At 30.3% G+C, this 26,528-nt stretch overlaps 1 long non-coding RNA gene across 5 annotated transcripts in view; it reads left to right on the top strand.

The window, feature by feature from the left end:
- Window positions 1–22,187, top strand: part of LOC117121157 — a 69,441-nt gene extending 47,254 nt beyond the window's left edge. For 2 of the 5 annotated variants that reach the window (XR_004447486.1, XR_004447491.1), the window contains exons 5-7: window positions 19,598–19,679; window positions 20,046–20,088; window positions 21,292–22,187. This is a non-coding gene — a long non-coding RNA (uncharacterized LOC117121157). Of the gene's footprint in view, window positions 1–561; window positions 665–8,008; window positions 8,703–9,230; window positions 13,995–19,597; window positions 19,680–20,045; window positions 20,089–21,291 lie in introns of those variants that run through there. The other 3 variants (XR_004447489.1, XR_004447488.1, XR_004447490.1) reach the window with 3 other exon arrangements.
- The last annotated feature ends 4,341 nt before the right edge of the window (window positions 22,188–26,528 follow it).

Below are 26,528 nucleotides of genomic sequence, written 5' to 3'. Positions count from 1 at the left end.
CCCAGATTGAATTTCTGGAAAATTGTGATTCCGCTTCCTTGAAATTGGTCACAAATAAATTACTTCAGTATTAATAAATGCATGATTATGTTGTTGATATTTTTTAACATTTAAATGGAAAAAAAATAAAAAGTGTTATTCATGGCTTTTTTTTTTATCTAGGAATATTTTATCATTGAATATGTAATTTGAATATTTTATCATGGAATATGTAATTTCTGCAAAAAGTAAAATGTAAATGGCAATTTATTCAATGCTAGATTCCTCTTAAAAACTAAATTATTTCAGTTTAAAAAAATGCATATGAGGATTTTTAAAAAAAATCAGTTTTAATACAGAATTTTATTATTGGGGCCATTTTTACCTACATGTCATTTGGGGCCATTTTTACCGGGGCCATTTTTTCCGGGTCCATTTTTTCCTGGGCCATTTTTTCCAAGGCCATTCTTACCGTACACCGTAGTGATGTGCTCAATTGGAAGTCATGGTTTTGGTCATTGTGTATGCATCTTAGAAGACAATTTGTCTATTGTGTTTCTTTACCCAAATTAAAATCTGTAGGCCTATACCTCAGGATGAATTATGTGGACTGGTTTGGGGCAGTTTCAGATGCATAACTAGGAATAATCTCTTTGGAGTGGAGATAGTATCCAGTGATTACACATGAGGTAATAATTTTACATACTCTGATTCTTTTTAATTATGCTATGCTTTTTTTTTTTTCAACAATATTTTGTGAGGATGGTCTAGCCAGAGATGATCAATTAGAACAGAAGTAAAGATTCTAAAAACTAAATGGAAAAATATAAGATATATTGTGCCATCTAAAAGCAAAAACACTATAACTAACCTTAACATAATAAATGGACTTGAATCAGATCCTCACAAAATTGCAAATACACTTGACAATTTTTTGGTCCTAGCTTAGCCAAGGAAATCCCAGTGGTTGAAATTAATGAAATTAACTGTGAAACTTCAAATGAGGACTCAAACATAAATTTTGTACTTATTGATATGGAATATGTACATAAACAAATTGTTACACTATCAATTTCCAATGCGAACCATGTAATAATAGAGAATTATAGAAATTATAGACTAAAATAGTTGGTCTTTGACCAATTATATTCACAAATCCACCCAAAGAATATACTGTATGAAGAACAATCAGGCTTTAGGCCAAATTACTTCACATCATCAGCTTTATTAAATGTAACTGAAGATGGGATAGAGAGTATTGAAAATGGTAAATATGTAGGACATATAATGCTTGATTTAAAAAAAAGCCTTTGATACGTTCAACAATAAAATACTAATAAATTAATTATATACTTTTAATTTTGATAATCAAGTTATTAAATGGTTTGAAAATCATTTAACTAATTGTACATATACTACTAATATCAGTAATTTCAACTCTATACAGTGCAATAATCCTTGTGGTATACCACAAGGATCAATACTCGGACCACTTCTTTTTATTCCTTATGTTAATGATTTACCAAAATCTGTTTTTAATGCTAGTCTAAGTATGTAAGATGACGATACTGCCTTATATTCTGCTGCAAAAGACATAAATGATGTTATAAACAAACTAAATGATGATATTAACAATGTGAAAGTATGGTTAGCAAGTCACAAATTAAGTTTAAATGTTAAAAAACAGAAAATATTTTTCTAGGAACTCCTCAAAAATTAAATAAGCTGACTAACATGGATCTAAATGTGATTCAAAATTACAAAAAGTCAATCAATGTAAGCATTTAGGTGTCAACATTGATGACAATTTAAAATGGCATAAACAAGTGGAGCATGTAAAAAATAAAGTAATATCTGGAATCTACTACCTTAAAAAAATGCAGTGGAATTTTCCCCCAAAATGTTTAAACAATAATTTATAAATCAATTGTTTCCCACCATTTTGACTATTGCAATGTTGTATGTGGTCGTTGTAACCAAGCACTTAAAAATAGACTTCAAGTACTACAAAATAGATCAGGAAAAATAATAATTTTAAAGTCCAGATACGATTCACAGGCACTAAGAAACTTAAATTGGCCAAATTTAGAAAAAAAAAACTATATTAATGAAGCAGTAACAATGTATAAGATAATGATTTTAGCAGCATCCTGCTTTCAAACGGTTTAATGAACGTGAACATGCATAAACCAAAGACTGAATATTCATTTTTATCTTCTTGCAAAAACGTCCTTGTTAAAAACAAATGCGATGATACAAGTTTTCTCTGTTTTAAAATACATTTGTTATTATTATTATTATTATTATTATTATTATTATTATTATTATTATTATTATAAGTATAAAAATTAAACTAGATCTTTTACATAGACAAAGTAATTATATACAGCACTTATATAGACCTATTTCATGAAGATCAGAGTGCTCAAGACATGGACTAGCTCATACAGCATCTTTCTTCTGCCCTAAATGTCCCTTTGTGTCTGAGCTCCCCCGTAAACCGGAACCAGCTACTCTCGACTGTTCAAAACAGGAAATAATAATTAAGAACTGAATATTGTAATTGTTGTTTTTGTTTTTATTATTGTTTACAATTTCTCAATTCATCACAAAGTAAGTGAATAGACAATGCTCCTAATATTTGATGCTAGAATTTACAAAGTTTGTAACATACTACCAATGGCGGCCAGATGTCCACTCATGGGAACGCCAAAGTTTAACGACATCATTATAAAAAGCACATTACACAGAGCTGGAAATACAGTAACATTCCATTACAAAAAAAAACATACCCTACCTTAAATGGTAATCTATCAAGTAAGGATATGAAACGTACAAGGAAAAAAATGCATTTGTCATTGTTGTTATTGTATAATTGTTATTGTTATTTTGAGTAAAGGTATTAGTATCTTTACAATGATTAAAGTAGGTTGTATCTCACATGAATATGGCCACTCAAGTAAAAATTATGCAACGATTGCCTTTGGGGCGAGAGAACTGCCCAAAATGGTGGAGAATGTAAAACAAGAAATGTACAGGTTTTAACATTCTGTTACAGTTGAGAAACTGTTATTTAAGTAAACTGTAATGAATCAAATTTTGAGAAAATAAAAACCCCTGAGACGGAACAAACGATGCTGCGATTGTTTATTCTTGTTTTCTCTTCAGTTTGCGGATGCAAAAGCCAGAAAATTGAATAAACACACACTTTGTAAGCCATTTCACGATTTAACGATTATCAGCTGTTTTAACAATAGAAAGAACAATTACAGAAACTTTGACAGAGGTTTTAAAATAGATGCTAATAGTTGAACAACATGGAGATAGTTGCTTTGATTGGATAATGAAGCAGAAAAGTTATTAACGCTTTAAAAAAATTGCCAGAAATTGTTAGAAAAGTAAACAAGTTAGAGGTAAACTGGTTCATATTTTATAATAATATTCTGTATTGGTCCTCATGTGTGTTATTTATAAACAATGATTAATTGAACCGATGTAATTTTATTTCTTTATCCAGTGAAACATAGAAAATGATTTCAAATATTTTAGATTAGCTGATTGGTCAAATGTTTTGTGCTTGGACCAATTAAATGTATTCTTTCATTCAGTGTCTTTTACAAATATCCGTAGATTCGTAACTATTGTTTAGCAAGGTTCTCACGCACTTCATTATTTTTATGGGAAATCTTCCTACCTGTTCGTGACTAGGCTAGTGAGAATTCTGAATAGAATACAAAGGTCTATGAATGGAAACAATTTCGGCAAGTTTTATCAGATGTGTCTTTGCTGACAGTCAATACCATAACAACTACATAATTGAAAAAAATCTCATATCTATTGCCTGCCTTCTCTAATCAGTTGTATTGGGATTTTGTGTAACTCTTTTGTGCGGTTATGGATAATGTATTTTTATTTGGCTTTTGGCTGTAGTGTTTTCATTATTATCACTCAATCCTGTCGGTATTTGACAAAATAAGTGGAGGGATTGTTGAGTTACAGGCAAGAAAAACAAGTTGACAAAAGAGTACTTTGGCAAAGAATCTCCCTATTCAGGATCTGAATAGTATGATTGTCTTGTAATAGGTGGAGATGTCAACGACAGTCTGCAAAACAAAATTCCTGTCACCGACCGTAATTGTGAACTGTTTCAGAATGATTGAGTGGTGTTTTCGGTGTTTTTCTAATGAATCTATTAAAAGATACTTTTGACATTGCATTTTTTTTTTTTTTAACTGTGCTATGGGATATGTACAACAAACTCGTAGGTTTTGATATTGATTTCGTAGTAAGGAATAACACCAGCTTTTTTGAATGTGTATGTAATTGATAGGTTAATGACAGTTTATCATGTCCAAGGGTTGTAATAGGTTAAAAGATGATAACAAATGTAATGCAGTTATTGACAAGATATCTAAAAATAATAAGAGCAGCGGAATGGGGTGTTGAATTTTTTGAAATTTTATTTTATTAATTTTATTTTAAAATGTGTTTTTATTCAGATTCAGAATTGATTTGTCCTGACAGAAACTTGTAATGGTGCAAATTCGCTCATATCAAAACACAAATTTACATTTCAAACACAATTATAAATATCAATACTATTTGCATAACAATTTAAAAGATAAAAAAAACAATCGTATGTACATTTATATATAGGCCTACATTTATACACAAGTTGTATAAAAAATACTATAGTTAATAAAATTGTTTGAATAAAGTTGTTTTTGTTTAATGATTTTAAATGTGCTGCTTAAGAAAAAAAACCCCAAAAACCCAATAATTTTTACAAAATATCAATGTGTAATTCAATAATAAACAAATAATGAAATTACAACTATACAAGTTTAACCACCTGAAAATAAAAACAAAATATAATATAATAAACATTACAATAATAATAAATAAATACACATTAATAATTATAAAACTAAGTAAACAATAAAAGGAACATAATTTAACAAAATAGTTTAATTTAATTTACACAATATCTATATGTAATTCAATACACATAATTAACTTAAACAAATGGTAATTATAAACAGTAAACAGTTAAAGTATATTGTAGGCCTATAAATACATAAATGTATAGCAGTCAATATGTGATTATTAAAATATATCAGGCGATATATTTTGTTAATTGAATTATGTAAGTTTGTATATAAAAAAAATCACAATGATAATGAAATAATATAAACTAAATATAAGAAAGAAATAAGGATGTACGTAGACAATTTTGTACTGTGCAATAATACTAATGATTAAAAAATCATATTTTGGAAGACACTATACTTATCCATACTTGAATATTAAATAGATCCCGTAGACTCTGTCCCCACAGGCCTGTCGGCTGGCCAAGTGTTGGACCTTGGCTTGAGCAAAGAAATTAGGCCTACTACAGTGAGAACAACCATGGTCTAATTAGCGTTTCCCGTTCCCGATATTGTTATCTTGATTCAAGTGCAATGTTAATTGCCAAATGTTCTTTTTTATTTCATAAATATTGAGCTTTCTATTGGATGCACAAGATAGAATACTATTAATAGATGTTAATAACTTAGAAATCGGGGTGCAGGCTATACGTTATAGATTGGAATCCTATATGAAAATACACAAAACAAGAAATTCCCATGGTTAATGGTCAAAATTGGCAAATTGTATTTATACGAAGTAAAATATGTACTAGGCATATACCAATGCCTAAAGGTCACCAAAATTCTGGTTTGATGTTAAGTTCATTGCTGAAAGGGTGCCAAAATATAAATTTGAATTATTTTTTTCTTATTTTGTGACTACCATTGTTTTGATACAATAAAAAAATAAAAGTGTTTCTTTTAATATGTGTGAAGTTGTATTGATTTGGCATTTGGCACACTCAGAAATTTTCCCCATCTCCTTAATAGGTGTGTCCTCTTAATAGGGGTTGGCTGTAGTGTTAAATGATGTATTTCCCGTTCTTTCACAGAAAAGTGTCCTCTTAATAGGGGCATTCCTGATTAGGAGTGTCCCAAAGGAAGGGTTTCCACTGTATTTGTGTCTATATCAGTGGTGTTTTTTCCAGCACTATTGTTAATGCATGGTCAGAGATGGACTTGGGGGCGGCTGTGGCCCCAGCCCCCGCTCCCTTTTGAAAGGTAAAGAAAAAAAAAAAAAAAAGAAAGAAAATGAAAAAATTTATCGCCCAAAACGCCTCAGAGGTTATTTTCGAGCGTCTGGAACACAAAAATTTTGTGGCCCACGACCCCTAGGGTAGTATTATCTACATCGACCCCACTTTTTGACATCTCTAGATCCGCCCCTGATAGTATACTATTGTAGTTTCTTCCTAGTTGTTTTTGAAAGAACATTTTTTATTTGTATTTCATTATTGTAACAAAGATTTCAAAATGATTTCCAGTATGACGTCATGGAAAAAACTATAACAGTCTGCCATGTGATGCGAGTGTCAGAGATTAAACTCAACCTAGAAATAAGGTACCTTCTCATACAGAACTTCAGAATATAAACAAATAATGTTGAATCTGCCCTTTAAAACTTATCTTTGTGGAATTGTATAGATACAGTGAGAGGTCCCAAGCTCTTTACATTTAAAAATGTCAATTCATATGTTCCAGACAGTTCTAATATCTTTGTACATGGACAAATCTATGGTAGATTTAGTTATAAATAATATTTTGATTGACTGACTTATTGATTGATTAATTTGATTAAATAATTGATTGATCAGCTGATAAATTTGATTGGGATTACTGATTGATTGTTAGAGAATCAAAGGCAGATGTAATGGGGTTGGGGGTGGGGTGTAGTCCACAATATCTCCCTTCACCCTAATAAGAAATAAGGGGAAAATAAAATTGCATTCAAATATAATGTTAGAGTTATATATACCGCAGTCCCAACCATGGTGGGAGTGAGGTAGTCTTGATCACTCCATCAGTGGTAGCGCCAGGATTTGCCCAATGGGGGGTCCGATGTTCCCAATGGAAAAAAGGGGGAGTCGTTGAAAGTCTCTCTAAAGTGTTCTGGGGGAAAATCCCCCAAAAAATATGATAATTTAGGGGTTTCAAATGCATATTTAATCGATTTTGGTGTTTACTGATATGTAGAAAAAACATATACTTTTTTTTTCTCCCCGACAAATTGTGGTTTTTTTCACCGCTTTCCATCGGTAAAGTTCCCTCCCCACGCTGCGAATAATATGATGAATGACTCATTTTTATCAAACAATATTCTAGATTATTTTAACCAAATAAATAATTTGTTTTTCTACGGAAATCTTATTATACGGTCCATATGGTCAACTGTATCAAACATAATCATTAGATGTACTGTATGCTTGTTGATATTAACCTTATGGTATTATTCAGATTGTTTTCTTCAGATAATAAGCAATATATATTTCTTTTATTTCACCAATATTTTTTGTCTGGTATATTAATATTTACATAATTTTGTGATATTGTTTACTTTATCTGTTGAGAGTTTAATTGATTCTATTGTATAGGGACTGAAACATGAGAAAAAAATATTGATATTGACTAGCTTAAAAATATTGCTGTGATTTATCTAAATAGAGGGCAGTAGATATTTTTTAGAAATACACTCAACAGATATTTCAGGAGTCCTATTCATTATGAAATACAAGTTTCTGTTAGATAGTGGATCTCTATTCTCTTATGACGATTATTCTGGGCCACTTCCTATTCTTTTTCCTGGTTCTTCTAAATGATAGAGGGAAAACAGAAATGAAGTGGAAATGAAAGGAAAAAAACTATGATGAATAGAAACGGGGGAAAACAATGACGATAACATCAAGACTAGACTTGAAAAATGCAGTAGATTCCTCTTTTGGGAATTTGAAGCTACTATTAAGGAGTTATGGGACACTTTTTATACAAAGGAAATGAAGGAAAGTATACAGGTCTCCCTCTAAGTTAAGACCCCTCCAATTAAAGACCACCTCCAATTAATGACCACTTTTCTGTCATCCCATATTAACAAATGTCTTTTTTTTTTTTATTATTCTAATTAGAGATCGAAGCTCTAAGACCATGAAAATGCCGGTCCCAAAGTGGTCTTTTACTGGAGGGAGACCTGTACCAGGTTTGAAAGTTACAGTCAATCCCTACTTAGGGGTCAAGGAAAACATGTTTTGTTTTTTTTTTTTGTTTTTTTTTTTGGTTTTGAGGTATTATTTTTTTGTAGGGGTTCTATTGTATACTGTCTGTGTTGAGAATGAATTTGAAAAATAAATACATTATTTGAATTGCTAACTTTATAATCATCAAAAGTATGCTTTTTAATAAAATTTCTTTATAATTTAAGTTAGTTGTTACTTGGCTTTTAATGTTAAATTAAATAAGATTTTCCCCACAATATAACAGACATAGATAATACTAACCCCCATCGCATAGCATTGGCAGTACCTCATGCTACTTGGTGATTGGATTCAACACTAGTCACTAAGCCCAAGCTTGGTCTAGTGGTTAAGATACCAGGCTAGTTATCTGAAGATCATGGGTTCGATTCCCACCAGAATCACTTGTAAGATAAAACGTTAGGTAGGGCAAAAACATAATTCCTATAAATCTCCTGATGCAAAACCCACTTTAATAGATAATTCTGTTAATGTATTCTTTGCAAAATGCCTTAAATTATTTGGTGATTAATTTAAGGATTTTAGAAATAAAATATCTGTAATATTTCTTTATATTTGCTTTATTGGAAGAGGATTACTTTTGTTTTAAACATTTAAATAAGCAAATAAATGTTATTTTTTTTTAATATTTAAGGCTTTTTTTAACATTTTAAAATCAATGGAATTATTTTAAAAATGTATATAAGTAAAAAAGAAACCCATGTTATCAGTTAGTGAATTACTACCATCAATATCACGTCTACAACTTTTGAACAGCATTGTTTAAAATCATAATTTTATCCCTTGCTGTCTACCATCTGCCAATATTTTATTGTGAATCAGCTATTATTAATATTTTTTGAATTGTACACAAACAACCTATTGATTTTGGAATAAAACATTTCTTTATGCTGTTTGGCATATAGTACAATGTATTTATGAATAAGGACTTTGATTTTCTATCTACAGTTCTGCATAATTGTTCAATAATAAGTTGTTTTAATAAAACAGCCAGCTGTAGAAGATGGTTTGCTGTATTTTATTTTTTATCATTCTTTGTTTACAAGTTGTATATTGTTTATATTTAATATTTATTTTTTTTATTTAATATTTTCAGATACATATTTCACATCCGATCACCATGGGTTGATATTCGGTATCAAATAGCAAAATATGATTACAAATATTAAAGCGCTTTTAAGAGAAAATCAGTTCTTTTATCAAAATAATATCAGAATCTTTGAGTGGATGCATATGGTGGACGGCAGTAAGGTGTCAGGTTTCTAGTTGAATGATCATGGGTTCAAATCAGGATTGTAGATCTTTTTTCTTCATAATCTTTTGAAGAATATTTTGTCCGAGCAAGAATATTCGAAATTGAAGAGTGTCCCTTTTCGCTTAGCTGTATGAATGCCTGGTCAGATGTGAATGCTTAATGATTTTTTTTATTTGTGCTAAATATCCATGGATGTAGGCTAGGGGTGGGAGCAGGGGGTGCACCCCCTTCCCTCCCCCTCATGGCAACAAATTAGTTCCACTAAGTGGGTTAAAATACTAAAAATTACCATTAAGTTTTCATTCGAATAGGGATCATTTCCGCATTTTCAATTATTCGCTCCCCCAAAGCCAAAGCAGCCCAATATCATCCACAGCTTGGGAAGGCCCATAATCAAGAATCTTTTTTTATTATTGTGATAGACATTCCCAATGGGTGTATAACACCCTAGTTTAGCCTGTTAGCTTTACCCTAGACTGGGTTTTATTTCTTAGCATTACATATTCCCCTGGTCCCTATATTTTGCGTATTATATAGTATTCCAATAATTCATTTTTGTTGATAAGTATTCTGTTTTAATTTTATAAGCAAATTAAACAAACTTTTACTACTTTTTGTGTAAAGTTGGTATTTGTTTATCGATTTAAAGAAGAGTATAATTCAGTTTAGGAATAAAAACATTTCTGAATAGAATGTACAATTTGGTAAAATGAACTTCATCTTCAATTGAACTTAAATTGCTGAGTTTATTACTAGTATGTGCACTAAAGAATATTATACATAAACAACTTAGGGGTGAAGTCTTCCCTTCCCAATTTCTATGGAAAAAGGCTTTTCTATGGATCAGGGGAGATGCCCGGGAACCAAAGCTGGCATGTGAATCTGTATCATCATTTAAATAATTTGGAATTTGGTTTTGTTCTTCAGTAGGGGTGTCAGGTATACCATATTCATTTTTTATTATACGAAATACATGATACTATCTGAGAAAAAACACCAATCACAGTTTGCTGGCTTTAAACTTATACTAACAAATTGGCTGCCAATAACACTGTGTCCTTCAGAAATATTGCCTCTTTGTCACTCTTCAATTTCCAATATTTGCTCATAGAAAATAGTCTTCAAAAGATTATGACCTGAGGAATAAAGATCTACAATCCTGAAATAACTAACAGTTGTTTTATTATATTTAATTTATTCCTGTTAGTCAATTTAATGATTGTATTATACAATCGCAATTGTTATAGATTTGAAGCCATCTGTTGATACAGTCCATTTGTGGTAACCTATATTAAATGATAATAAAGTACGATGAAATAGTTCACCTTGAATTCTGCCTCTTCTATTGCATGCAAATCCAGCTCACCCACCTCTTTATTTACAATAACTTTAACGATTGTAGAAATTTTATTTCATTTAGTACAAACATTTGTTGTGGTTGTTTATTAGTTTGAAATGATTTTTTTCCGGCCTTGAGAGATTTGCAAAGGATAATAGCCAAATGTTTTTATTGTAATGTACATATGCGTACATATGTAGATAAATTACAATATATATTGTGTTGGCTTTAGAAACGAGGTTTTTATTTATCTTTATCACTCTGTTTATGTAATAAATGTTCTTTGTGTACTATTATTTTCTCTTCCTCTATTACATCCCATGTGTAAAATAGATTGTACATATAGTATTGGGAGAAGATACAATATTGTTGAAAGTATAATAAAATATCATTAATCTTAGAGAAGCACTGTTCCTATATTTGTGTATTATAATATTAATTCTTCCCCTCCAACAAACCCATGTTAATATATCTTGGTATACCACAGTATATGCTTTGAATTTCAACTGATACATAGATTATATAATTAGTTTCACATTTTCAAATTGTACTATGAAATTTTGAGGCAGTGAGGGTAAATTACACCAAGGAGGTATTAAATAAACGATTACACACAGATGCTGTTGGGAGAGCCAAGGCATGTAGTCTTCAAAGGGGCCCAGCCATTCTACTACAGGCTTATACAGTAGGTCCCTATATTTTCCCCCAAGTCTCCAAGAATTTTTGTCAAGCTGCTAGTTTCGGAATGGTCTGGTTTGAAATTATAATTATTATTAATGATATTTTATTGTATCAATGTTGCCCTTTAGTTGTATGTAAGAAGAGCCACAAAATGTTTGATATCAAGATTCACACTTTAGTGTCCATCTAAAGAAATACAAAGCAGAATAATTTCATTGCATGTATACAAATCCGTATACAAATGTTACGAGAGTAATTATAAAATAGAAACATCTACCTGAATATTTTAACTTTTTTTCCCTCTATGATATATATACATTTATAAATTATAATTAACTAGTACTTTTAAGTTTAAATGGAGAGTAATTTTTGATAATTTGTCCTAAATTAGAAGACAAGAGTGTTATCTGTTCTGATAAAGAGATAACGGATGAACCAATTATCAGAAACCATTTATCAGAACACCTTCGAAAGCTGAACTACTGAATTGCCGGATATCTGATCAGCAGTAGCGTTCACAATTGATCGCTCATTATCCAAATCTGAAAGTATATAGATTTAAGCATGCCTAATTCAACTTTACTTTCACGGCTCATAAAAAGTGGGCTCTCTTGAGACATAGTGACTACTTTATTGCGTGTTGGCTGTCAATAGAATAAGCATTTGGCTTACTTTGTCAGGCTAGGGATTCGGACAATACGCTAAGTCTTTAGATCTATATGATTTCATTGCCCACTATCGATTGTGTAATAAAGTGTTTTTGTGCCATATGTAATAATACACTAAGCATTTTGTATTGACAATTGTCACGCTTGGATGATTTACACGACGAATGTGCTATCTCTTCAATCATTGATATAGATTTTGAGATACTTCAGCCGCAATATATACCGGTTCATTGTGGTTTTATCACTTTATCACCAACAGTTTACAATTATTAAATCCTCTTAAATGCTTTAATTCTGTACTTTTAATGGTTTAAATTGTTTGTGATCAAGTCCATTTTTGTCAGTGTTAATGGTTAATAGGACTTCTATTTTTTCTATGTATATTATACTGAAAGTTCAAGAATTTATTCTTTAATTTAAATGCTTTAATTCAGTGGTTTAAATTGTTTGTGATCGAGATTGATTTTGTCAGCGTTATTGGTTAATAGTAAAGGACTTGTATCTTTTTAATGTTTTTTACTGAAATTGCACTAATTTATTCTTTAATTTAAATGCTTTACTTCTGTACTTTTAATGGTTTAAATTGTTGGTGATCAAGTTCATTTTTTTGTCAGTGTTAATGGTTAATAGTACTGCAATTGCCTTTAATTGGTGTGAGATCTGCATTTTCATTAATAATAGTTAATTATTATATGATTTGGGAAAAACAAATATACAAAATGGTTTGCCCAGGTAGGGAATGAGTAAAAACTTGTAGAACTGTTTATGCAATATTTCTTTTTTATAGTTTAATACTGTAATAATATTTTTATACTTAATTTTCTGTAAACTTATTAACACATTTCTGCAAGACGTTAAAGAAGAACTTTTCTTATACAACCCTTCATTAAACTAGGTGTTATTACTTGTACTTTTATATGGACACGTTATCTCTGAAATCCGTCTATTCAAAGCAACTCCAGGCTATGATCTAGCATATTGATTTTCTGTTCGAAACAATGCTTTTAGAAATTATAATAATTAAGGAGTTAGTGGAGGATTGTTATTGCATTAGAGTGGCATTTGTAAGATGTTTCTTATTACTATAGCTCCAAATGATTAACTAGTGAATCTAATTAACACAGGATAATTAACATAATTAATAGAATGATGCTTTGTTGTTAATGTGATTTTGAAGTTAGTAAAGCAAATCATCGTTGCTCTTTTTTTTTTTTAATTAGCTATGTAAAAAATTTGTTTCTTTTCATAATTTATAATTGACTTGATTTAACCTTAATTTTATTTTTAGGCAAAATAACAACAATCAAATATACATGTCTCCATTTAATTGAAGGACCTCTTTTGGGACCGGGGTTTTCATGGTATTTAAAAGCTTTAATCTCTAAGTAGAATGATAAAGATTTACAGTGAATCAAGAGATTAAGAAATTAAAGATAAAGCAATTTGTTAATATGGGACCACAGAAAAGTGGTCATTAATTAGAGGGAGACCTGTGATGTTTGGATGTTATTTTATTTGTAATGCGCAGCACGTGGCTCAATACATTTGTAATTCTGTACTGCCCTATGACACTGCATAGTACAGTATTGTCAGTCCACATCCACCTTACCCATTTGATGTTGATGATAAATAAATTACTGTGAAATAAATACAGAAATATACATTGGTTGAATATTCACTATGATTTCCTGATTAATAAATGACAAATAAATGTAATATGCCCATATTTGGGCATAATATGACATTATCATGTACATATAAGGGCACATCACACAAATTTGTCACATACAGTAAAGTATGATAATATGGACAACTTTAGGAACACTTCCTTGGCAATGCAGCTATATAACTATTCAATAAATTTTTTTACTTAATATAAGTATTATTAAATCGTGTATAACTCTTTATTTTTATATTTTAATTTAAATATTTATTTAAACAATTTATTTAAATTAAATAAATTGCAATGTATTTAAGCATTAATAATTAATTTTTAATGGAATTATTAATTATTTTACATAGAATTTTAGTAAATTAAAAAAAATAGAAAAATAATTGTACTTAATTTTTCTTACTATATTTAAAATTTTACTTATTTACAATTTCTTAATTTGTGTATTATACAGTATTTTTAACTATGCACTGTTTTTATATTCTGAATGTATTGCTGTTCTTTCTGTGTGTCCTTGTGTTCCTTTATTTATTGGTTATTGTTAAACTTCAACTTTTTTATACAAATTTGCAATAAAGAGTAAAGAAATAGTACTGTATTAGTAGAAAATTTAAACAACATTTTTCAGCTAAAGTTTCTGTTTTATATACTGTAGTAATTGTCAATACCAGCATGCATTGCTCTCCGACTATTGTAAATTAAACCACAGAAGATAATTTCTGTCATTCGTCTTTCTTTCTACGAACTAATTGGGGAAAATGTTTTAAGTACTCGGCTTATCGTATATTTGAGAAAAAAGCAACTAATCACAAACGATGAATCCGTTAAGCTTTCCAACAATCCGATGTAATGAATGAAATTCACTCTTTAAATAACACAGCAGATTTCGTACAAAGCTTGCATAGTTAAAGTAGATGGTACAGTCGATATCTGTGATTAGATTCAAAGAATCAATTAAATCTAATGAATTTTATTTTGTCAAGGGCATTGTTATATATTATTACAATTTATTCTACCTTTTTGTTTTGAATCATTATGTACAGATAAAGATTTAACATTCATTTATTTTGAAAAAAGGGGTTTTTTTTTAAAAAACAATAAATTTTTTTTTAAAATATATGGAAATTTCTATATTAAAAACTTATTTATTATTATAATTATGAAATAATTGTAATTATTTATTACAGTTTTATTAATTTGGCGTGAACACTAGCAAATATATGTGATAGGTGATTTTAACAACTTGAGTAAATTTTTTGGCTTAGAAATTTTCTGGTAGGGAATGGAGGAAATGCATCCTGCACCCCTGCACACCAGTGGCAGTGCTAGCAGGGGGGCAGCTGGGGCATAAGCCCCCCACCGGATAGGTCAACCCCCCCCCCCATTGGACAGAGCTCGTCGGACTAAAAAATATTTAAAAATAGGCCCACGCCAAGCCAACACATGTCTGTCACAATCAGAGAGTGTCATTTCTGGCCATCCAGAGGTTCCTATTCTTAAAAAATCTCATTTGGGAGGGGGAACACCCTCTCAAACCCTTCTCCCAGCTTGGGCCTACCATCTCAAGTCCCCCCTGTTGGACAGCTCAGCCCCCCCCCCCCTTGGAAATATATCCTAGAGCCACCACTGCTGCACACACACCATTGAACAGGGCATAGTAGAGCTTAGGCCTGTCTACAAATTTTTATAGTAAGTTGACAAAATCATAATTTTGATATAAAATCACTTACTTTTCTTACAATCTGATCAAAAATAATCACTGTTATATAACCAGATGGAATTATTTCAATATAATAAGAATTCACACTATTCAATTTATTGATTTTTGCCAATATGTTGGCTGTTTCATTTTATGACTAAAAATCTGTTATTATTGTCAAAAGCAATAAAACATACTGAGAGAGTTGCAAATGATACAGTTCAACAATGCAATGTGTACATTTAAACTATATAACAATAAAACTAATAGTTATTTATGCATTTTACATCAGGAAAACCAATTTTATGTCTACAGTATTTTGATATACAAAGTGACAATAATTTTTTTTAAATTTGTTTCACATGCAGCAGCCAGTAACTTAACCAATTAAAGGATAGATGATGCTTTATAAAAGAAGACTCATTATGAGCATTAGGGATGCGGAGTTGTTTTTTAGTGATTAGAAAAACAACTAAGATAAACAACACCACTCCGAAAATAATCTTGTATCGTGTATCTTATGCAATTTTACGTTAAATATACCCGGTTCTGGACACCTGGATACTGCGGAACTCAATTGTCCGGCATTAGGCCTAAAAAAAAACGGGCACCAAAAATTATGGTATGTAGATTTTTAGAATTTTTTTTTTTTAACTGTCACAATTCAGCAAAAAACTTGAAATCTATAAAATCAATTAAATAAGCTTTTAAAGCCCTTAATTGTCATATTTTTCGTCCTTGGACCACTTTTGAAACATTTTGGGTGAGGCCCGACCATGACCACTTTGTTCACGTAAACTTTTATCGTGAAATTTAAATAAAAATTTGTAGGGTCAGTCCGATCTTTTAGGGTCGGTCGGGTTACGCCGACATAACATTTTTTTCTTTTAGGCCTTAGAGGTAAAGATGTGTTTACAGTTCACCGAAATCCAGATCAAACACCATAACACAAATCACATAACAATCACATTAATAATAATAATAATAACAATATTTGTTTTGAAATTTTAGATATATCTATTAAACAAGGTAGTGTGCTTATATACTTGAATTATTGAAAGAGTGAACAAGACCTCTTCCCTATCTTTAATGAAATGGGTGAAAGCCCAAACGAGGCCTTTCCTATCTTTCATAAATAAAAAACATGAGATTATTCAGAAATTTATAAAAAGATGTGGAAGTCTTACAAAAGAAAAATATTATATGCGATAAAATCTAGAAAAAAAATTCCTCATACATTCAATAAAAACATTAAATAGCTCACTTTTTAGAATATTAGAATTTTCTATGTTTTTCTTTATTTTTTTTCCCAGGTACTTTTAATTGGGAAAACACTTGACAGTGCTATTCATAACATTTATGTTAATGAATTGATTATTTCTGGCTACCCACAAGTGGTAATTATACCTGAAAATTGAATAAATTAAAATATAAAGTAAATAGATAAGTTTCCAATGACTCATAGATAATTCAGTTTTAGATATTTTACTGACTCCTTAATTATAAGCCTTAAATTATTTGCCAACAATTTTAAAATCTATTAAAAAAAAATATAGAAACACTATTATTTATATGCATTTAAAATATTCTTTTCCTGGTTCCTTCTGTTTCTATTTGCATGTATCTATATTTCAATAAAAGGGTTTTTTTTTATTATAATTTTTGTTTATTTAAACCATATTGAAAGAGAGTAACCCTTCCAGCTAAGCCTAGAAGGTCAGCAGATATTCAGGGGCCCTCTTTAAAAAAAGTAAAATACAAGACAGTTCAATACATCCAAACAGATAATTTAACACCAAGCAAAATAATTTTAAAAGGTTTAACAAATTGTATAAAATATATCTATGTACTATAAAAGAATACCTTTAAAAAACTAATCAGGGTTTAAAATATATCTCTTAAATTTACATTTGAAAGTAACTTCAATTGTACAATCACGGAGTTCAACAGGAAGGTTATTATATAAAATGGGAGAGAGCTGAATGCACGCCTTAAACATTCTAAATTTACTTTTGGAGTTAGTAGTAGTAGATTATATTAGTAGTTTTAAATGAGCAATTTTATATTTTATTGAAGGTTGTTTTAATTAGATCACGGCAAACAATGTGTATTTACCTATATCATTCTTAAGTATGTTGTTTCCCTTTCTCCTTTGGTTTCTACTTTTTGTATTGTCCTCACAACTTGAACAAAACTGCATATATCTACATTTCAATAAAAATTAATATTATATTTAATAGTTTTAAATGAGCAACTGCTGCTTTGCTGTCCCCCTACGAAAGAACTCACCTCTTACCATCCAACTTTCATTTATCATGTAAAATAGCTAGACATGTCAAAGAAAAATAATCTGCTTAAAAATTAATTTTAAAATACAAGAATTTTCACACTAAAAAAAAAATAATTCCGACAAAAGTAATATGCGACAGAGTATTAACTTTTTTTTTTTTGGTATACGTAAATGTCTTTGTTATTGTTTCAATTTGTAAAATTGTCAATTAATATCCATCATACTTATTGAAAACGGTTTTGTCATGATTTAAATCTTCACCGGCGCTTATGCAGAATCTCGAAGAGCTCGCGTGCGATGCCTAAGCACTTAGGAGTGCGTTTCTTTCCGCGCTGATGTGTCATAATACGTTGGAGTAGTGTTAATATTTTGAAGTGAGGTATTAGATGGCATTCTTAGTAATTTGTTTTATCTGTTGCCTTATGACAACTCATTCAGTAGCGTCTTGACTACAATAGAAAGCAAGTGTGAAGAAGAACCGCTCGTTGATTTTCAAGACCTCGACTTCAAGTTTGAGTTTGTTACAGGTTAATCTGAGGCTAGACTGACAAATGCATACATTGAATTTCAATATATTTGAGTGGAGATGGAGATAATGATGGATTGTTATGATGGAGATATTATTAAAAACAGTTAACATTAGTGATGATAATGATGGTTGTGATGAATAAAGTAGTAATGATTGTATTTTACTGCTAACAGTAATAATGATGGGGATAATTTGATAAGGAAAAACTTTTTTATACCTTGTCTTGCAAACTTATTTTTTTTTAAGATCATCAGAGAAGGGTGAAAAAAACTTAAATAAAATAGTTTTGCTAAAATCATCAAGATGGATAATAAAATTAGTATAGTAAGGGGATGATTGAATGCTTTAAATTTATATAATTAGAAAAAAAATATACATATATTGTTTCTGGACAGTTCAAGGCAGCGGCAGGCAACATAATTATAAAGAAAAACTTTTTTTTTTTATTTTCATTTTTTTTTGTAGCGACGGGTGCACTAAATGGCCAAAAAGAAAATGTTATCATCATTGTTCGCGAAACAAGTAAAGGTATAAAAAAAGCCTTGCTAATGATAATGATGATGATCATCATCATCATTGGCATTTATGGATATCATGGTAATAATGATGATGATGAAGGTGATGACAATGATGATGCTCATGTTGAAAATGATAATTAATCATTATCATCATGATAAGAATGATCACATGATAAGGATGATCACGTGATGAGGATGATTAAGATGATGGTAGGCCTGATGGAAAACACACAGCTAGCAATATAAGATACAGAAGAGACCAGGGTTGGAATGTCAAAGTAGATTAAAGATTTACTGATTGATTGATTAATACATTTATTGACTGCATTATGGTAATATTAGTAGCAATGATGATAATAAAGACATTAGTTTTTGAAAGTGATTTTCATGATTGTTTTTATGACTTCAACTGTCAATCATTATAGCAACCAAATTGCATTAGTCAGAATTTGCAACAATGTGCAACATGTTCATTGTCATTTTTGTTTATCAAACCAACAGAAACACATCATTGAAGCATCATTAGAAACATTATAATTTAATTTTTTGTAAAGAAACACATTAATTTCGAAGAATCATAATTCTTAGATATATAACAAAGAAAGTCATGGTAATGGTTATCAGTCTATTTGGAAGTAAAGCTTTAACAATGTCTGCCTGCTGAAGGCCATGAGAACAATGAATGATGAATCGTGAAGCATCGTCGAAGGATGGCATCGTGTGCGGATTACAGATATTACACTGTTAATTTGACCGAATTCTGGTGGATATTCAATGGCCGTAATCTACTAAAGATGTTTCTTTTGTAACAGGTCTATTCTCTGTGATTGAAGTGGGTATTGTTCTCTTGTGTCCTATCAGGATCTCAACAGTTGGGACATATTGACTTGCCAGGTACTTATTATCAATGAATATAAAAAACTCAACGAGTTGTTTTATTACATTATCAAAATGATTTTCATATCATCTGTTGTGTTGTGTTAGACATGATCTACTCCAGGGGGCAATTCTTTTAAATGTATTTAGATTATAAAAACTACAGCAAAATATCTATAATAATAATAAACTAAACTTAATATGTCTGGTTAAAAATAGAACATTTTGCTTTTTCTTGTTGACATAATGAAAACTAATTTTTAAATTATAAAGTAAAAAAAAAAAAAGTTTGAATGTAATGTAAAAGTTTAATTAAAGTTTATTAATATTAAAAATATGTAGAATGACATAATTTTTTACTAGACACTATTTTACGACTTTTAGACTTTGCATCAAACAAGTTTGAAGAAGATCCCAAGCACGGAAAGTGAGCAAAGTATTTATTACATTTTAGTTGAAAGTAAAATACAATAAAACCAAATGTAAAACACTATTGAGGGTTCTCTAAGTCATGTTATAAAATGGAAAATTGCAACATTATTTTGAAGTTGTTTTTTTTTGGTAAATAAGTTTCAGAACTCATAGAAAATTGTATTGTAAAATAATATATACAAAACATTCATTACATTAATATAGAATATAAAATAAATTGTAGTTTTACAAATTGTTAAAATTATTTTACAACAAAGTAGAGGATAAAAAAACCCTAAAAGAAACATAGGAAGAAGAAAAGAAATAACAACATCAACAATTATTTTATCACTGTCATAGGAAAAGACAATAAGTATAAGATATGACATTATATAACTTTTTCATTTTTTATTGTTAATGTTATTATTTGTTATTGTTTTTACTATTGTTCATTTATCAATCTTCAGTGAGTTACAATTGTACATACAAAATAAATACTATTATAGTTTGTTAGGTTATTAATATTTATTTTTTGACTGAATTTTCAAATTTTTAATTTATTTTAATAATAATAAGTATATTTTTGTAGTTTTTATATGTAATATTTTTGTAATTTCATTGTATAATGTTGCCTATGTTATATTGTATTTTATCATCTTTTTATGTAAAGCGCATTGAACAGAAATCTGAAATTATGCTATACAAATAAATTGTATTATTATTATTATTAATGAGCAAAATGAGCTCCTGAAAAATAACACATTATATATTGTAGTCAGTAAAACTAATTAAAACCAATTACATTCCTACTATTTATTATTGTACTATAGTAGGTGCTTTGATTTATATTATAAGTTAGAGAGAATTGTAATCCAGATAGGGCTCTTGCCCAAGGACACAAATCAATGTACTGCAGACTAGAACTCACATCTTTGCAATTGTAGGTATATAAAACCTAAAGCCTTCAATTGTACCACATTCTGTGACACACCCTGCTGCATTTCCTTCCTCTCCCCCAGAAATTACTACAATTAATTTATAAGACATTGAGATGACACATGCACACATTTTTTATTTGTCTCTAAAATGAAATTCATTTACAATAAACAAGATTTCAAAATTATTGACAACTCCTAAATACTTCAAGTAAAGCGGAGTTCCTTACGTAACTGCAAAGGTATTCTTAACAATAGCGCCACAAGCTTCTTTTATTTTCAAGATTTGTTCTCGTGCCCTGATCAACCATGAGTGAACCAGTCCAGCGTCGCGTACAGATGTTTTACTTCGATTACAAATTGTGCTCAACCCTCCGGCGTGCGAACACACACCAATTGCTTAAATTACACACCATTGTTGTAGGAGATGCTTTTCACCTATTTAAGACATTTTAAAAATAAAATGAGAAAAGTTGAAGAGGTGAGCTCACTTAAATGCGAACCTTACAATCAATTCAGGAAGCATATGAATACACAAGTTATTTTCGCAGCTTCCTCGATACTTGACGACTTCCTTGTAGATCAACGAAGATCAATCATAAAAGAATTAATAATTTCCGTATCTTTATTCATTATGAGGTTTGAAAATTGCTTAAGGTTATTTACGGTACAAGGCTTGTCAGTATTCTCTCAGTGACAAATAGAATACAAATTGTCGGATTTTTAACCGACATAATCTCATCCCCGCTTTGCTAACACGTACACGTGAACAGAGGGAAAGGTGCTAAGTGTGGGGCACGTGAAAAAAGAAACAATAGAACTTGTGAAAACAACGTTTCTTTTCATTGACATATTGAGTAATCGAAATCAATTGTAGATTTACGTCAGAACTCGAGGGCAAAAATTAACAATATATTTTGCGAAGCAGTCTAACAGCTTAAAATTTTTTGTACAAAGACCATTTTCTTTATCTGCAATTATCACTATTATAGAGTCATAAATTAATTACGAAAGTGTCTCTGTATGTTATTTATGATCAGGTTTATATGATGGGTCAATATAACTTATTTCCTGAAAACATTTTTCAAAACCTAGTTATACATTAGAAGAAATTTGTTTCATTGAAATTCATCTGTAAATACTGTCATCATATATGTTTTAATGATTTTTTTTTTCTTGAAGGTTATTTTGATCTTTATAATGCAACAGTATGTTATTTTTTAAACTTATATTGTTATCTACTTAAGTTTAATTTTCTGGATGTTGACATCGTTGTCTAATTTATATATTTTAAATTGATTTAGTTGTTTCTCACTGTTTTGTGCTAAAACTGATTCAATGTTGTATGTTTGTTTTTCAATTGTAAATCTAATTTGTTAAAGAAAAATAATATTTTATCATAAAATGAAATAACTTAAGACGAATATTTTCAATATTAAAAAGAGTTTATTTATGTAATGAAAAAATCTATGATATATTAATATTTAAAATCTATTTCTTAAAGTATCTGATTTATCGCTTAACTTCCTCTCTTGCCGTTATGCTGAGTAGTTTTCTGATTTCTCCGCCTCCTCTCCTTCGCTAATCGTTCTGACTAATTTCCTCCACTCAGCTAAGTTACAAGACATATTAACCTGATTTTTTTCAAATCTTTCCCGTTCCTGAGCTTATATATTTATTCCTCTGGTTATTTTTGTATTGTAATGTCTCCATGTTATTTATAATGGGAATAATGTGTTGTCCTTGATCTCCCACCAAATGTTGTGTACCTTCCTGGCCTTGCAAAATCTTCAAGTCTAAATCAGAAAACAAGTGCCTAATACAGTATTTTGATTCATTATTCTAACACATTGGATTCTATTTACTTAATAAGGCATTAAGTAATTTACCATTGTGCTGTTCTTTACAATCATCACCTTCAACAAAGCATTGATTTTCCGCGGAAAACAAGATTATTAACTTAAGCATCTCTGTAATACTTTAGTGTATAGAGCAACAAACAAAAGGCTTCTTTGGAGCTGTGTCGAATATGACAGTACATTGATTAGTTGAAGTAAGTGAAGCAGAATGGAAACATTCAGTGACTGCTTTGAGTATAATTGACATTTGATTCTATAGGGAGTTCTAATTTAATTGATCCATACCGCCAATATTTGCGAAAACGTGATTGAAACATTAGTCGCTTTCCCAATTAACTTAATTTGAGCATCAAAAACGCTCAGAAAAATTAAGTGAGTGGACCATCGAATCATGTTTTATTATGAATACATATTACAAGAATTTCACCTTAAATATAGCGCCACCGACCATATTTTTTTTATCTCGTAGATATATCTTCTTCGCTTTGTACAGTTCACCGAACAATACAGATCCTGATAAGGTCAGGGTCAACTATTGAGTCGGGAACAAGATCCTCTTTGGGAGGCGTCGTAGAATAATATTATCCCAGCTTAGTAAATCAATAATGAAATTAAGCAATGAAGGAATGTAGTGCAATGAATATTGATAAACAACTCCTCTCTATAATGTTACCACTCGCGCGCAAATTTCTCCGAATTATAATTATCAAACTTAAAGGAATCTCAATAATATGATTTGAAACCTTATTGCATTTTGGAGATGATTGTTGTCTTTGATATTGATAACTGTTCAAAACTTAAATAATTAATTTAATTAAGGTCTCCCTCTAATGAAAGACCCCTCCAATTAAAGAGCACTTTTCTTGTGTCCCATATTAACAGTGCCTAATCTTTATTATTCTAATTAGAAACCAAAGCTGTTATAGACCATGGAATCCCCAGTCCCAAAAGGGGTCTTAATTGGAAGGAGATTCTGTATACCATGCCAACAGTTTCGGTACATATTGTACAGTATACAAATGTTCAAATTGATTTGGAAAAGTAAGGTAACTACTCTAGTACTTTATATATACAGTATTTTATTTTATTTATTAAACATCACAATTTCTCTATTCGGCCAGACAAAGTACCAAGAGTATAGGCCTACTTAAATACTGTTGTCTCTCCAAACTATTTTGGGAAAACATTGGCATAATAATTAAAGTGGCACAGATTCTTCAATATATTTTACAATATAACTTTACGGTTATTTTAAGTTAGAAATTAATTTTAATTTATTTTACATCAAAAACAAGTTAAAATGTAAAGCTTCAAATTTGTAAATTGATAGGCCAAATTGCTTTGTTAATTTTAGAATTGTTATTGTATGTTAATTTTTTTCCTTTTTAGTAGTTTTCACTGGTTTTTTTTTATACACTTTCACATTTTCACTATTTATAATGTAAATTTGTAAATATATTAATCATTTTATTAGTGTATTATATGTACATAAATGTATATAAATCTACTTGTTTTAATGTGCTGCAATGAGTTTCGATAATAAAAGCGGAATGAATGATAAAATATTACAAAACACAATTTGACCAATAAAGGACAACCAACTGAGAGGAGGGCAGCATACACCACTGTTGCCAAGAGGAATATGATTTAAGAATCATTCATTCATCCGTAGGGGACACCAGGATTTACCCAACAGCAGGTCCAATGTCTCTTCCCTCTTTCTCCCCCCCCCCCACACACACACACTCACATCACACCTATTCAAAATTTTCATTATTGTTAATGAAGCTTTTATTTGAGTGTGAGTACATCAAACTAAAATTGACTCTATTTACATGAAAAATTATAAATACAAATCATTAATGAATTTGCTGGTAACCAAACTAGAGACACACCAGATCTCTTCAGATATGTTTTTATTGAGCTGTTAGTCCACTAGACTACCTGTCCACCATGATGCCTGTGGGCTTGTACTTATTAAATTTGATGTTGCCTTTAATTGTCTACATAATCCTATTAATGATATAAACCATGTAAAATTGTATTACTTGCAATCTTAGATGTCTGTCAACACTACAGATTATCCTCAGATATAGTTTAGGTTAAATATATACTGTCTGTGCAGGCAGGGAAAGATTTAGGGAGGGGAATGGTGGGCACATTCCCCGAGTTTTGTCACTGTTACGTTTAATTTTTTTAACAGAAAAAAATACAAAATGGCATACAAACACTAAATGTTGCAGTATTTTGTAATAGCATATACTGAACATGAATTACCATTATTACATACTTATATTCATCTGTAATTAATCTAATCTAATTACATTAGATCTAGGCCTATACACCATTTTCGCAAAATTTGAAATGAAAATTTCCGATAACCTGGCAACTACCACTGTGGACTTTCAAAGGCCTAACATTTCGCTCTACATACTTACCATCATGGATTAAATCAACGATGAATCTAAATTACTAACGAGTACAAATATTTTAAAACGGAAAAAACACGAAATTTACATTAAAAACAAGTCTAAGTCTTAAGAATCTATTTCAATGTTTACATATACAGTAATTACAGTAATTAGCAAGATTGTATTTGTTGTCTACTGCTGCTATAGCAAAGGTGTAGCAGCGTATCTGCTGCGTGGTGCTCTATTCGTAACTAGCCAGCTGCTCAGGCTAGGCCGCTGGAAGTCCCCCAGTGAGTTGCGAGACGTTGGCGGCGCTGTTTTGTAGATTGCTGTTAGGTGCAAAAATGGACCTAATGGGGTATACTATAATCTCCCACAGGGAGGGGTGGAAATAGTTGGATTGCAGCTTTAATTTGTGTTTATTACTATAGCAAAACTACAGTGCCTAAATACTAGCTAGATGATGTAATACATAACAAGTTTCTTTTTCAGAAGATACTGTACAGACATGGTTTATTTTATATTTTTATTAGATTTCATCTCGCATCCCGGCAAACAGCTGGTGGCACGGTAATAATAGGATGGAATACAATAAAACATTATTTACAATTTTTCAAGCCATTATCATCAGCAATGATAAACTTCTCTACAATAAATACATAAATTTTCCTGTTTATTAAAAATAAGTGATTAAATTGGAGTACAAAGCATTATTGAATTTAAAAAACAAGATTAACAATACTGTATATATTTCTTCTACAAATTTATTAATATTTAAAAAATAATTTATCTGAGAATATTCAGGCTGCTGTTATTAGCAACAATGTGTATCTTTTCTCTACTACATTTTGTTGATCCAATATGAAGCAATGTATTCATACTAGAGTTGGATCGGTCATGCGATGGTCATGCAACCGCCGCACGATGCAGTAAGTGCCTGGCTTTAGATCCACCTTTCTTTATCAACTACAATGAAAAGTTATTTTTGTTAATTCTTTTACTTTTACTTGGTAGTGTAAGTTTAATGTTTCATTTTTTTGCATCTGTTATATTTGATGATGGAATAAAGAGCAGTTTTCTGTTTGGGTCTATTCCTTTCTCATGGCAAGATTGTACTTAAATTTGTTTACTTGTTTAGGTTGTTTATTCTAATCTCACCCAGCCTATTGTTTCCAATCATGCTTGCATGAAATTCTCACTTTATACCATCTAGCTTTTTCTACCCTCACTCACTCGCCACTGAGGAAGGAC

Source organism: Anneissia japonica, unplaced genomic scaffold (genome assembly GCF_011630105.1).
Source record: "Anneissia japonica isolate Jap-2015-1 unplaced genomic scaffold, ASM1163010v1 scaffold993_len1110182_cov180, whole genome shotgun sequence".
Classification (NCBI taxonomy): Eukaryota; Metazoa; Echinodermata; class Crinoidea; order Comatulida; family Comatulidae; genus Anneissia; species Anneissia japonica.
This window is presented reverse-complemented; position numbering and strand designations above follow the sequence as displayed.